Below are 13,863 nucleotides of genomic sequence, written 5' to 3'. Positions count from 1 at the left end.
TTTGTGGTTTCTTTTCTCTAACTGTACTCATTTATGTTCTCCTTTGCCATGGCCAGCTATGTTGGTATAAGTGGATGCCATCTGCCTAAACTGGGCTTGGAGGGGAGGGGAAATGGTGGCTCCAACCCCAGCCTCTGGTGGCAGAGATTGTTTCTTGGAGGTATCAGAGTCCCTCTGATTTCCTGTTACACTCAGTGATTTTGGACAGACATGACATGTGCCAGAGAGCTTAGCCACAGGTTACTTGAGGAACTGGAGGTGAAGTGTTTCAGGGCTGCCCATGGAAAGCTAAAAGAGGAGGGAGAAGGCTCCCTTGTGAAACATAATCAGCGATGGCAGACCTAAGTGCAGAAGGTCTTGGTAGGAAGAATGTCACAACGCTACTGAATGTGAAAATGATGGTATGATTTTCATTATTTGATTCCAGCCGCTTTCCTGCTCCAACTTGTATCTGCTACTCACTGTTTACCAAAATTAATTTCCACTTCTGCAATAACTACCTTATTTAAGCATTAGCAGAAGTCATTGTGAGAGCTCCTAGAAGGTGGCCATTCATGCCTGTTGAGCTGGTTGGAAATGATACCCCTGTCTTGTTTAAAGATACTGTAAACTGATGGAATAAGCAGGGAATAATTCTCTCTTGGTCATCTAATTGCATGTCATGATTTCTGTTTGCAGTCAGAGAGTTTGGAGTGTGGTCTAAGACAGGCCATACTGAGTTCCCTTTCTTTCCCACCTTTGCCTCCTGGCTCAGTGTTGTGTTTATCCTGCACGTATCCTCACATATTGGGATATCTGTTGCTATGTCAGTCACAGAATACAGTAATCACTTGCCTGGGCTGTAACAGTTGTGTATATACAACATATAAAAAGCAAGTGGGTTTGCTTTCTAAGTGTCCCTCAGGGTCCTTAAGTGAGTCCATAATCACATCCAAGGTGCTGCTAAAACCTGTAAACTCCAGCGCAATGGAAAACTCCCTTGGTGCTAATACTGGGGAGCACTGCACCTTATGGTCTGTTCACATGGGATTGATTCAGCACTTTCCTGGTGGCTTTGGGCAAGGAAACAGCAGCAGTCTGTACAGAGCAGCCACCACGTGTCCCTCCCGCCCCTTTTCACCTGGCTGTTCACAGCTGCCCTTGCCCAGTGACTTTTATAGCCAGCCCTGAATTTTCCATGCTTCTCTAACGATTTGTGCAGCTTTCCACCCCCGTGAACCATCTGCTGTTTTTCACACCCCGGGCTTTTCCAGTGGGGCTGCTGCAGAATTGCCTGCAAGCGCTTAATGGGCAGATTAAAGGTGATTCAGAGCTTATTGTGGAAACCAAACTCTCAGCCTGACAGTTTTTAGATGGTTTCTGTCCCTTTAGCTCACAGATGGCTCAGAGTCATAAAACCTAAGCAGTTCTTGTTAGGACTCAGTCTGCACGTTTTCTAAACGTGCAGTCATTTTCAGAAATTATTTGGCTCAGTGAAGTGTGAATGTGCCTCCAGAGCACTTGCAGAGCAGAAAGGAGATTTTGGCACTGTGCATCTTATTGTGTATATTTTTCCCTTGAAAGACTTTGCTTTAAATCTTTTTTTTACCCAAGTCTTGCAAATCTCAGTGGCAAGACAGACCTGCATTGTGCTGCAAAGATCCTGCATTTTCCAGTCAGTCTGGAGCTGACAATTTACCTGGTTTATGTTTATAATGGAGATATTTGAAAAAGTAATGTGTCCGTGAAGAAACCCAAATCATTGAAATGCTCAGGATATTCACTGCTATTAAAATGTTTCATTGCTTAATTCTAAGATGCAAAAAACTGCATTAAAACAGCTGAGCTGCATTTGTTCTAGGCAGTGATAAACACTGGCCTGCCCTAGTTAAGGGTGGACACAATGCTTTCCTCTGGAAGGTGGCCAGGGAGGCAGTCTGTGCATTTTATCATCCCTACCCACTGCAGAATTCAAAGTTCTGATGAAGGGTTTGTTGTCTTGCTTAAAGCCATCGTACACCATCTGCAGGCTCAGAAAGGGGACTCTCCTCAGAGAAGTGCATTGGTGCAGTTATGAGGGTCATCATTCACCTCAGTGTGGCCCAGGGTGTTACAGTGGTAGAGTGGCAGCAGTGCTGTCAGTAAAACTGAGCTGTGGTGCTCAGGCCCTCCTTGGCCACCCTGTTCTGACAGATGTGTGTTCTCTCAGTGGCACTGCCATTAAATGTCCTAAGTCTGACCATGCACAGGTGACTCAGTGTGTGGGCTTACCTGTTCTCATTTGCCCAGGCTGAATTTGTGGCACTTGCCAAGGCAGTGACAGATGAATTACGTGGTGGCTGCTGCTCTTGCTGAGTGTTGTGCTGGTTTCTCAGCTGGATGCTGTTGGGGATCGGCAAGAACTCGTGGGTGAAGTCGGAATGTCTACAGGTCTTTGAGCCAGGGTGAATTTAGAGAGTCACAGAATGGTTTGGGTTGGAAGGGACCTAGTCATCAAGGTCATCTAGTTCCATCTCCCCTGCCATGGGCAAGGACACATTTCACTAGACCAGGGTGTTCAAAGCCCCATCCAACCTGGCCTTGAACGCTTCCAGGGATGGGGCATCCACAGATTCTCTGCACAACCTGTTCTTGTGCCTTGTTTGCCATGTACACTTCAGCCTGAATTGTTCTTTTTTCCTGTGCTCTCCTGCTCACAAAACCTGAGGATGAAAACAGAGCTGCTGAGTTTCCTGGACATCTCTTCCCCAGTGGTTGCCTGAACCCATTTTTCCTACTGCAGCTGCCTCTGTTGCCTCAGCTTTGCAGTGAAGGAGGCCTTGTCCTCACGCCCGTGGCTGCAGGGCTGCACGGGATTAGCATCCTGCTGCTGAGAGCAGACACTCCATGTGAAATCAATTTAGATGGTTCTGCTATTCAGCAAGCTGATACCAGCCCTTCTCCCCTGTCAAAGTGAAAAACAAGAGCAAAAGGAGTTATCCCCTTTCCTTGGCCTCTCTGGGATGAATCTCCTGTTACATTTGTGACCAAGCAACCAGCTAGTCCTGGTCTGAAACTTGTTTGCACCTCTAAGTGTAACACAGGAATTCCTGACTATGTTGATTCTGGCTAAATAGGAACTGATCCCAGTGACTTCTGTTAGCAAGTGCAGTCTTGGGAGAGTAAGGGAATTGTTTCAGCTGTATTTGGGGAAGAGAGAAAGAAGAAAACTACCTGGAACAATTCAATTTGTGATCCTCCAGTGCCAGGGAGGACTCACACCAAAGCATAGCCAGTACTCCTACAGCAACTGGCCTCCTGGATTATCTTCAGCCTCCCTAGGGAAGTAATAATCCCCAAGTTAGAGGGATGAACAACTGAGTACAGAGACTGGCAGTGTGCCGTGTCCAGTCTCTGTGCTAGGCCAGGGTGAGGATGGGGGGGAGCTAAAGCAGCCCTGAGCCATACTGGACATACTGGAGCAGGTAGAGGCAAGCAAACCTGCTGCAAGGTGCTGTTTCCTTCCAAAGTGAAATGAGAGGAAGAGGTTTCATGCCTTAGTATGAGATACAGAGCCTTCTTTGCCCATGTGCTTAAAATTAAAGCAGTGTGTGAGGTGGTGGGGAGGGTGTTCCTCTCTGGTTCCAGAGCTGATACAGCTCCCTCCTCCAGGAGAAGGGGGGGAGTGCTGTGTAAAGGTTAAGGACTGCAGGGATTAAAATGCTGCAACCCTGAGCCCTCTGCGGCATGGCCTCTGCCTCTGTGAGTACCAGGTGGATTTCTGATAAGCAGTCTACTGCTTGGTTCTGCAGTCCCCCTGAAATATTTTAAATGGCAAAACCATTCTCAATGTGTATAACTGAAAAAATGCCAAGATTCCTAATGCAATTTAGACATAGCTGTGGAGGAGGTGGCTTTGCTTGGAAGGACATTATGTACAGAAACGAGGGGAAGGGGATTGTATCAGATGATCCACAGCAGCCTGTCTGCCAGCACAGCATCTGTTTTTAATCGGTCCATCAGATCCTGTTTGAAGCCTTTCTCAGCTGTGCTTCCCTTGAAAACCAGATTCCTCATCCAGATGTGGCAGGACTGCTTTCCATTACAGTGTGGTTAGCACAAGAGCAGCAAAACTCAAATGTTACTGTGTGCTCAACACTTTCACCAAGCTGTTGTGAGAAGTCCTTGCTCCAGGGAAGATGTAGGTACCAGAGCCTCTTCTCCTTCATTCCCCCCATCTACCACAGTTTATTCCTCTCCTGTTTTTGAGGGGGGTAGCAAGGAAGGTTGTTAAATCCCTACCCTTGTGCTGTGGAAGGTGTCACAAACAGAGCAGTGTCCTCTAATACCAATGCTTCCAAGAGGAACTGGTTTTGGGAGCAGGATGTGGCTTTGTGTCCAGGTAACCAGTAATGCAAGAGTACCCTGAGCCTGCAGGTCCTGCAGAAATGCTCAGGATAGGCTGATCCTGGACTAGAACCAGTTCTGCACTGTGTCAGTCAGTGTGGTCCTGACACATCTCTGCCTGGTACCCCCAGCTCATTTGCTTCCTGCACATGTGAGTTTCAGATCCATCCACTAAGGAAGCTGTGGGCAAATGCGGTGGGCTTAATCTCAGTCCACTGGGAAGGTCCTGTAACTCACTGAGAACTGAATGGTAAACAGAGGAAAGGCTCAGCCTGGTGATTTGTTCTTGTTGCATGTTGTTATTTTTCAGAAAGCAAAAGCAATTTTTAAGTAGTTGATAAGAAAAATTATTCAACTGTTAACGCTTTAATGAAGCTCTGGAGTAGTGTACTCAACACCTGTGCTGGGATCAACTCTGTGGCCTGTCACAGAGCAATAAGGGTCCTGTGTTGTCCATCTTTTCCCAAAAATCTCCCTTGTGCCTGGTACCTTTAGGAAACAGGATTCTGGCTATGACTGAGGAATGCTTTGTGTGAGAGGGTCTTCATTATTGCCACAAACCTGAGCTGCAGTCCTGGCCTGGCACACGGGCACTGGGTGCTCAGAGCAGCTGGGCTGTAACCTGGCCTTCTGCTCGAAGAGAGGGCTGCAGAGCAAGTTTCAAATGTGGCTGTAGAGCTGCTTTATCAACAGGAGCATTCACAACTGAGTCTTGTTTGTAGGTTTGTTGTCTAGCAAGACACTCTTAACAAACTGACATCTACCATAAAGCAACGATGTACAGGAGCAGACAGAAATATTGTAGTGAGTGTCCTGCCCTGGGGGTAGGTGTTTGTCCCACAGAACAGGCCCAGTATCTTCCATCAGTTTATCATGCTAATTTCAGTGAAAGAGAAGTTTGCCAACCCTGATTCTCATTTTCACCAGAACATTTGTGCAGCAAGGAGCTCGCTGTGGTTTAAAGGTTTAGAGCTTTAATAGCAGCATCTGGCTGCCATCACAGCTTGGACACACTTAGCCATTGCTAATGGTTTGGCTGGAAAAGCTGTTTTTACATCATCTGAACAGGTTTACTTATTTGCAAAAAGATGTTACCCTGTCTGCCCAGAAAGGACATTTCAAAGGTGGCTTTGCATATTGAAGACTAACACTAATGAACATCTTCACAAGAACAGGGAAGGTGGAAAATGGCCCCTTGACTGAATTAATAGGGGCAGTAAGGGAAGGCCTGGCTGGGGTTCATTATCTCTGCTGGTTCTCTGGCCCATCGATCCATTGGCACCCTCTTCATGGGATGCAAAGTGTGCAGTTTGGGGCAGGTGAACCCACAGCACTTGGAACCCGTTCTCTGCAGTAGCAGCCAGCAGCAATAACGAGTGAAGCATAATGCAACTGCCCTCAGAGGAGTATACCTCCTTTGTGGATTCAGGAGCTCCTAAAAGCTTTGGGCCACCTCCTCAGCAAGCTGCAAGGCCCCAGAGGTGTGCTAGTAATGGGAGATCCCAAAGAGAGTGGATGAGCCAGCCTGGCCAGTGCTCACCTGAGACAGAAGAGTGGAAAGAGAAAGAAAGAGCAGATCCTGAGGTCACTAAATCTGCTACTGTCAGCAGGTAAAGCCTCATCAATCCAGCCCATCCAGCCCTTGGATCCATCCCTTGCCAGCAAGGGGAAAACTGAGAGAAACTGCTGGGCATAGCTGAAACTCTCCCTGACAGTGCTCTGCATTGCAGGCCAGGAGCAATCCCCCTCTTCTGGTCCCAGTGGACTTCAGAGGGTTCTTCCAAAGGCGGTGAACAGTACATTTCAGTAACGTGAGCCTCTCTGATTTGTTATGAAAACACATGCAGGAGTTTGCACACACTGTCAGTAGGAAATTTGAACTTGGTAAGAGGGTACTGAGCAGAGACCAGCTAATGGTCAACATCATGGTCTGAATGATGACACTGAACAAGAATTTTTCTAAGGCCAGAGCCATCAATGAGAGAGCACTAAGCAGAAAATCTGCTCTTTATGAGACCAGACAAGAGCATCTGAAAAATGCAAACATATTTTATGGTAATGCTAGGATAGCTTCTTTTGGCAGATCCCAGTGAAGTAGTTACATTGAAGGGAAACGCTCCATGTCCTGTTGTGGTGCCTTTGTTTGCACTTGAGCATCTCTTTGAACTGGACTCTGTTACAGCCATACACCGAAACATTTTTGAGGGACTGATCCAAGAATTTAGAAAATAATAATAATAAAATGTTAAACCCCAAGAGCTGACAACCATGAAGAAGGAGAGGCAAAAATGTTCTGCAGCCTGGCTGGTGCAGCAGCAGCCATCAGTGGGACCTGCTGATGTGCCAGCTCAGAACAGCAGGGCCCAGGGCTGTGGGATGGGTGCTTTGTCCACCAGAGCATACTGAGGCCCAAAGAAAGTGCTGGAGCAGGTGGAGTTTTTGCAGATGGAGTGGCCATAAATAGAGATGCCCTTTTTAGAGCCACTGGTGCAGTTAGGCAAATTCTCTTCTGCTGCATCAAATTTAAATGTCTCACTCTGTGCATTGTGATCATTACTGCTACCATGAGCCAGCAAAACTGGTTACACAGTCATTACAGAAGCCACAGCACAGAAATTCACAATCAGCAATGAACTTTCAAAGTGAGTTACTAAAAATAGACGTTGGGGCTGCCCCCCTGCAAAACCCATTGCTCGATCCTGCCCCATCTTCCAGTGGCCCTTTTCCAAGGGGCTCAAAATGCAACTCCTTTTCAGCACCTGCTTTGGAAAGGCCAGATGGATATAAGTTATTTACTTGCTGATGGATGTAAGTTATTTTATTGATTCAGAGCAGCAGCAAGTCATACAACCAGAAATAGTCCTTACATCTGTGGGAAACACTCTGCAGCCAGCAGCAAGGTTCTCTGATGCAGGGCTGCTTCCTTAGCCTGGCCTGGCAATGCTCCTCAGCCACCCTGAGGGATTCACCACAACCCTGGAGCAACCAGCAGGGATGACAGGGGCAGAGAGCAGTTCCTGCGTGCCCCCAGCCCACAGCACAGCTCACTGCAGTTTTAAACCTTCAATATTGAATCAAACACGCTGACTCCAGACACTTCTTGGGGGGCTTTCAGCTGAGGCTTTTGGGATGAGGAAGAGCAAAGCTGTTTAGGAGCCCCCTGGATGCTCCAGTTGCTCTTGGATGCATCACAGCACCTGTGACAGAGCGATGCCTGCACCTTGGCACTGCTGGGGAGGTCAGAGCATGGCCCTGCTGCTCCGCACAGCTGGAAGCTCACGCTGCTGCCAGCCCTCATCTCCAGCTGCCAGCATCCCCTGCAGCCTGAACAGCACAGAGTTTGCTGTGTCTGAAAAATCCCAAGAGCAGAGCAGCTGCAGCCACTCCAGGACAGCAGTGAAGGGACGTGCTCATGAATCCAGAGAGATTTCTTCTTTTCTCCTGGCACCAGAGCAAGCCCTAATGAGAAGCAGCCGTCACGAGCTTTTGAAGAATGAACTCACCAGGAGACTCCTCTGCTCTGATCAGCCTCCAAGCCTCTCATCTGCTCAGGAGGAATAACAAACTGGGACATCCAAGCCATTTTCATATGCACAGTGGAGTAGCCTCACATGGGGAGGACTGGCAGGGAGGACGGGGCAGGGCTGGAGCTGCTCTCCCAGGGATCAGGCAATGCAACAGGGAGCCTGCACAGCCCACAGAAGTCTCTCAGTCCCTTTGGCAAGATGCAGGAGAGGGTCAGGGCAATGAGGTGCTCTGCTTCTCAAGGCCAAAAAAGCTGCTGTTCTTTAACCTGGGCTCAGTTCTGGTTCATGCAGGCTGATTGCCCCAGGACAGACACACAGCCTGGCCAGGCACATCACAGCTCCTGGGCATCTTGTGATGGCCCAGAAAAAGAGACAGAAAGAATAGGGTTGTTTTCAACCAAAGAATAAAGTTTGAGGATACTATTTGATGGCCCAAACTGTTTTACTAATGGGGATTTCCTTTTCCTTTTTTTTTTTTAATTTAAATATTTCCCTTTTTTAAACCTCATTATTTTTCCTTTAGCATTTGCTTTCCTGCTGGCAGACAATTTTTTGAGAGTTCACATCCATTTAACTTCCATGCATCCTACTCTTACTACTTTCCAAGCCACATAAGGAGCAATTAACTTTTTATTCTGGAAAACAAATTATAAATACAATTATAGGGGCAGCCCTGAGCCCAGTTGCACACAATTGCAATTGCCTCTTTTTACCAAGACCAAGAGCAGCAATGCAGCTGTCTCCCTTTTTCCCACAAAGTTTTAACAACTAAATCTCCATTCATGTTTTGCAAAACATCCTCAGCTGGACAAAGCCAGTGATCCAACTGGCACAAGGTTTTCCAAAGAAAATTTCAATCCTTCCCAAGAGACAATCCATGCCAGCTAAGCTGAATTGTCCTCCCAGGTAGAAAAAGGGCTCTTCCTGTGGAGAGAGCTCGCCCTTTGCAATATTGCTAGCACAGAGTCAAGGGGTGACAATCTCTTGTGATTTCCAAAAGGTCGCAGGCAATTTGTGGCTCTGCTGAGTTTCAGGTGTTGTGGATCTTTTGCTTTCTGGTAATGTAAAACACCCACAGTAGATGAAAAGGGGCTTGGGTTTGGGATTTTTTCTTAAATAGAGATTTTTAAATATATATTTGTTGTTTAATCCTGAATTGAGTTTTCCTTGCACAATCTGCTAACCCGAAGCTCTCCTGTCTCACTCCTGTTTCCCTCAGGAAAATGACCAGGTAAAGATAAGCAGAGATGGAAACCTTGTCCATTGCTGGCTGAGGCAGTGGCCACTCTCTGAATTTTCACATAAAGTGCTTCTTGTGACCACTTGCCAGACATCTGGAGACCAACAGCTAAAAGGAACCAACATAAAACATAGATGTTTTAAATTGCTTGTTTGACTAAAATATTTTTGAGCCTCTTGGTAGTTCTTGGTTGCTCTTGGTTTTTTTCCCCTTGCTTGAATGGTGCCAAAAGTCTTCCAGGAAAATGAGAACAATCAAGATCTAATTTCCTAAATAGAATAACATTTTAAAAAAAAGAACCTCAGCTCTGCCAAAGTCGCAGGTATTTGTGTCTGCTTTTGAAGAAACAAACAGCCAAACCATGCCCCAAACGCAGCAACTGTCCATCCTCCTTCCTCTCGCAGGATGGGCTAGAACTTCAACCCTCTTTTCTGGTTTAATGCCACTTTTCCAAGAGAAAAAATGTTTTCAAGTTGGAGACAGAATGAAATGGGCCAGTTTATGCCAGCAATTTGTGCTGAGACTTCCAAAAGCTTGCCCACCAACTTACAGAACTGTAGAACCATAAACCCCTACCTGGCAAATCTCCAAAGGCAAAAATAAAGGATAAGCAAAGACACATTTAGAAAATTCATAAACCCACTGACTGCAGCCTGGAACACCTGCTGCAGAGCAAATGCCATCATCTCACAAACTCAACAGAATGGTCAGCTGAGTCAGCCAAAAAGTGACTAAAAAAACCCAAAAAAATTGATTTGAACTTTTGGAGGCTTTTAACAAAGTATTTTCTAAGGTAATCTGCAGACACAGGGTATGGCTATAGGCTTGTAGGCTGATTTTTTTTTCTTTCTATCCATTCTGCCTTGTGGTATTTAGCTTAAAGATTATTAAAAGAGCTATTAGAACCTTCCTTGCTAGTGCCAGGCCATATGGACTTGTTGGTTCCTGTGCTGTAAGGAGGAGTAAAGACTGGAGAGTTGTGCCTGCTGTGGTAAAAGGGGAGAAGTTCTGCCATGGAAACCAGGCAAAGGGGTAGAAATGGACAGGAATATTTGATCAGGTTTCCAGGGCAGTGACTGAGATTAGTGAGCCTAAAAGATGAGGTTAATTAGGGTTGATTTGGCAATGAGTGTGGCAGGAGGGACACTTCTGTGAAAGCACCACATGCAGTTTCTCTCGGACACCACAGTGTCCTGTGCTTTCACAACCGGACTAACCCCTTCCTGCCTGGGAACAGCAAACAGCAGCTCAGCAAACACCATCCTTCATTATCTTTGGCCCACTTTACTGATGTCCCCAAATGTGAGGGTGAGCAGCAGCTGCCCTAGCAGGCCCTGCCACAGGAGCGATGCCCACAGTTCCGGCAGGGCCAGGCCCCATCCCGAGAAGGGCAGGCACAGCTTGGGATGCCAGCCCAGGAGAGGGGTCAGAGCCATCCCTGCCTCCTTGGGACACAGCCTCTGCAGCACCCCAAAACATGATGTGCCTCTGGAGCTGCAGCAGAACCTTAGGGATTTTTCCCTTTTCTGGGATAAATGCCCAAGTCCCACAAGCCTGGGGATGCACATTGGGAGAGCGAGCACTGCAAGCAGCTGGGAGCTCCCAGCCAGGGCCTCTCCAGAAGGGCTGGGGCAAGGATCCCATCCTGGCATGGAGCCTCACCTCACTGCTTCCTCAAGGCCTTTTCAGGATCTTTTCCTCCAGGACAAGATGTCAACAAGCTGGCACAGAGCTGATGTTTAGTCTGACCTCGCTGTGGTGTCTCCAGTGTGCTGCTGCCTCACAGGGATCGCTGGCTCTCAGGAATTTTGCACTGCAGAGCTCTCAGAGAACAACTGAGCTGCTCCTCAGCACCAGGGCTGGCTCCCCTGCACAGCTGAGAGGCAGCTCCTGGAGTCCCAAGGGCTGGTGCAGCCAGAAACACCGGGGTACTGGCACCCAAGATGGGACAAAGCAGTCAAGAGGCTCAGCCAGCACTGTGAGCTCCATCAGATGCACCATGTCTGACATCCACAGCTGCCAAACTCCATGAAAAGCTCTGACTTCCCTTCAAAGAGTCCTTTCCTCTTGCGAAACACAGGTGTTGGCCAAGGAACAAGTAATTCATTCCATCCCTTGTGCTCTGTCACTCAGACATGGGGGTACAAACCCTCCTGGCATCACAGAGACATTTTGGTAGGATCACCCATTGGGCTATTCCACTTTCCCAAAGGATCAAGCCCCTCTGGGGACCACACATTTTCAGATCAGTTACTGAGATGCTCTGTGAACAGCTCAGAACCTTCTTAAGCAGGTTCACCTACAAATTGCTCCTCCAGGGTGGATGGGCACATCCCCACCCTGACATCCAGCAGCCCCAGGCTGCCCAGGATGGGATGGGGACGAGCACAAGCAGCTCGTGCTGTGGGTGGCACTGGGCACTCACAGGCCTGGGAAACAGCACTGGAGGGCTGTGCATGGAGCAGGTGAGCCACAGACCCCATTGCAGGACAGCACTCCAGTGGCAGGTGCTCAGCTGGTGCTGGGATCCATCACTGGGCTGGGCCAGGGAAACAGCAGCACACACAGGATTTTGTTGGTGTGTGGCATTTGGCTTGCAAGTCACCCCCAGCTTCCCCAAGAGCTGGGGGTTTGAAGGCACCATACAACAGCTCTGTTCAGAGACCCTCACCCAGCCCAGCCAGGCTGCCTGGTGTGTCTGTGTCAAACCCTGCAGGTCACCACCCTTACAGGGATGGATGGAGCTGGAGCAGAGCCCTCTGCCATGGGCTCCATGCTGGCAGAGGGAGCCACCTACCTACCCCTACCTGCTGGTGCTCAGGCCAGAGCACAAAAGCAGGGCAGGAGAGTTTCTGTGGGGTGTAGGAGTGCTGGAAAGCAAGGGGAAAAATTCCTGTTCTCAGGTGCAGAGAGGAAGCTTCAGTTGCCATGTTGTCTACTGGCATGAGGGGAGAAGAGGAGGAAGATGGGGACCAAAGCACCTTGCAGAAAGGGGGTATCCACAGGGCTCACTCACTCACGCACCCAGGAAAAACCTGCTTTAGGTGCTTGCCTGGAAGTCCAAGTGCATGGGCAGGAGGATGCAGTAGGCTTATCTCTCCTTTTGTTATCACTATCAGCACCTGGGCCACTGTGAAATGTTTCATGCTGCACCTGGCCTCCAGCCTCATCCCATTTTAGCTGCTGTCCTCTCACAAAGCGGCTGTTTTGAGTCAGAAAAGGCTGTTGAGAGAGCAGCTGTTTGCAGCCACAAGTCCTGCTGTGCCTCCCCCGGGGTGGAAGCAGCCAGGCCAGCTGATGGATGCAGGCAGAGGGATGTGCTGCACGGGATGCTGACAGCCCGCAGGTGTCCTGGCTTTGCTGTGACCTGGAGGCTCCTCTTCCCAAACGTTTTCCCTTGTGTCTCCAACTCCTCAGGAAGCCTGGCCTCTCATTCAGGGCAACAGGATGGTCCCAATGGCCACGGGACCTGCCACCCACACTGCTGTTGTCTTCAACAGAAAGGGTCTTCTCCTGGGACTGCTGAGGTTCTGGTGGTCCCTACTTGAGGCACAAGCCAGCTTCTGCCTAGATCCAGCCCTAGGAGAGCTCCAAGCCTGGCCCTGGGTTTTCCCTTTCCTTTCTCTCAGGCCATGTCTGACACACAGATAACTCATCCCAAGCCATGCCCAAGCCTACAGAGAGCTACAGGTGGCTCAGAGCTATGTCTGGGACAGTCCAAGACCATGAACCCATCTCTTCCAGCAGGTCCCTGGGGCTCAGAAAAACAACAATTTATCAGTGGGAAACACAAGCATAACCCCCATTAGCCCCATGTTAGCTCAGAAAGCCAAACCCCACCTGGGAGGGGATGAATTTTCCATTTTTCCATAGTGTAGGTTTTCTCCCCCGGGAGGGGAGAAGAAGCACACACTGCTGGGCAGTGGCAACCTTCCCCATAACATCTTGCAGGGACTCAGAGAGACTGCAGCCACCCTGGCCCATGTCATGCCTCACCAGCCCAGTGTTTCCTCCACGTGTAAGCTGTGCCCAGAGCTGTCAGAGAGGCCAAGAAAGGGGCTACAGCCCCCATCTCTTGGTTCCTGAGCCAGCTACAAGGCTGCTCCAAGCTGCCAGCTGGGATCAGGCTTGGCTGCTCTTGCAGCAGCAGCAGAGGCAGCAATGGAGATGGGGAGGAGGTGGGGGCCCTGCCAGAGGTGAGGGACCTGCATGGCACTGGACATGTGAGCACACAGGGCACAGTAAGGCTCCTGCCCTGCACAGCAACAAGGCTGCCTGTGACAGGCTGCTTTGCTGCCTCAAGTCTAAATTTGGCCCTGGGGCCAGCACCAGTCTCACTGCTGAGAAGCCAAGGTAAGGGGAAGTGAAAGCCACAGGCACCTGCTCTGCCTCTCTGTTTCACTTGTGTCACTCCCAGGAGACCTTGAGTTGCTATATTTGAGCACTGATTACGTCCTAGCTCTGCTCTTATCCTTGTTTGTGGAGTTTGACTGAGTTCACACACTCTTGTGTACACAACGTGCCACCCTCTGGCTGCCAAGGAGCGCTCACAGCTGCCTGGGCTCCCCCTCCACCACAGGGACACAGGCTCCTGGGGAGGATGGAAATGCTTCCTGGGAGGATGGAAATGCTGTCCCCAGGCATTCTGCACCCCAGCAGCCCAGAGCACACAGGAGACCAGAGAGGAGCTGCTGAAAGCCCAGGCTGGCTGGAGCCTGGAACTTGAGCCCC

Source organism: Zonotrichia leucophrys, chromosome 1 (assembly GCF_028769735.1).
Source record: "Zonotrichia leucophrys gambelii isolate GWCS_2022_RI chromosome 1, RI_Zleu_2.0, whole genome shotgun sequence".
NCBI lineage: Eukaryota > Metazoa > Chordata > Aves > Passeriformes > Passerellidae > Zonotrichia > Zonotrichia leucophrys.
This window is presented reverse-complemented; position numbering follows the sequence as displayed.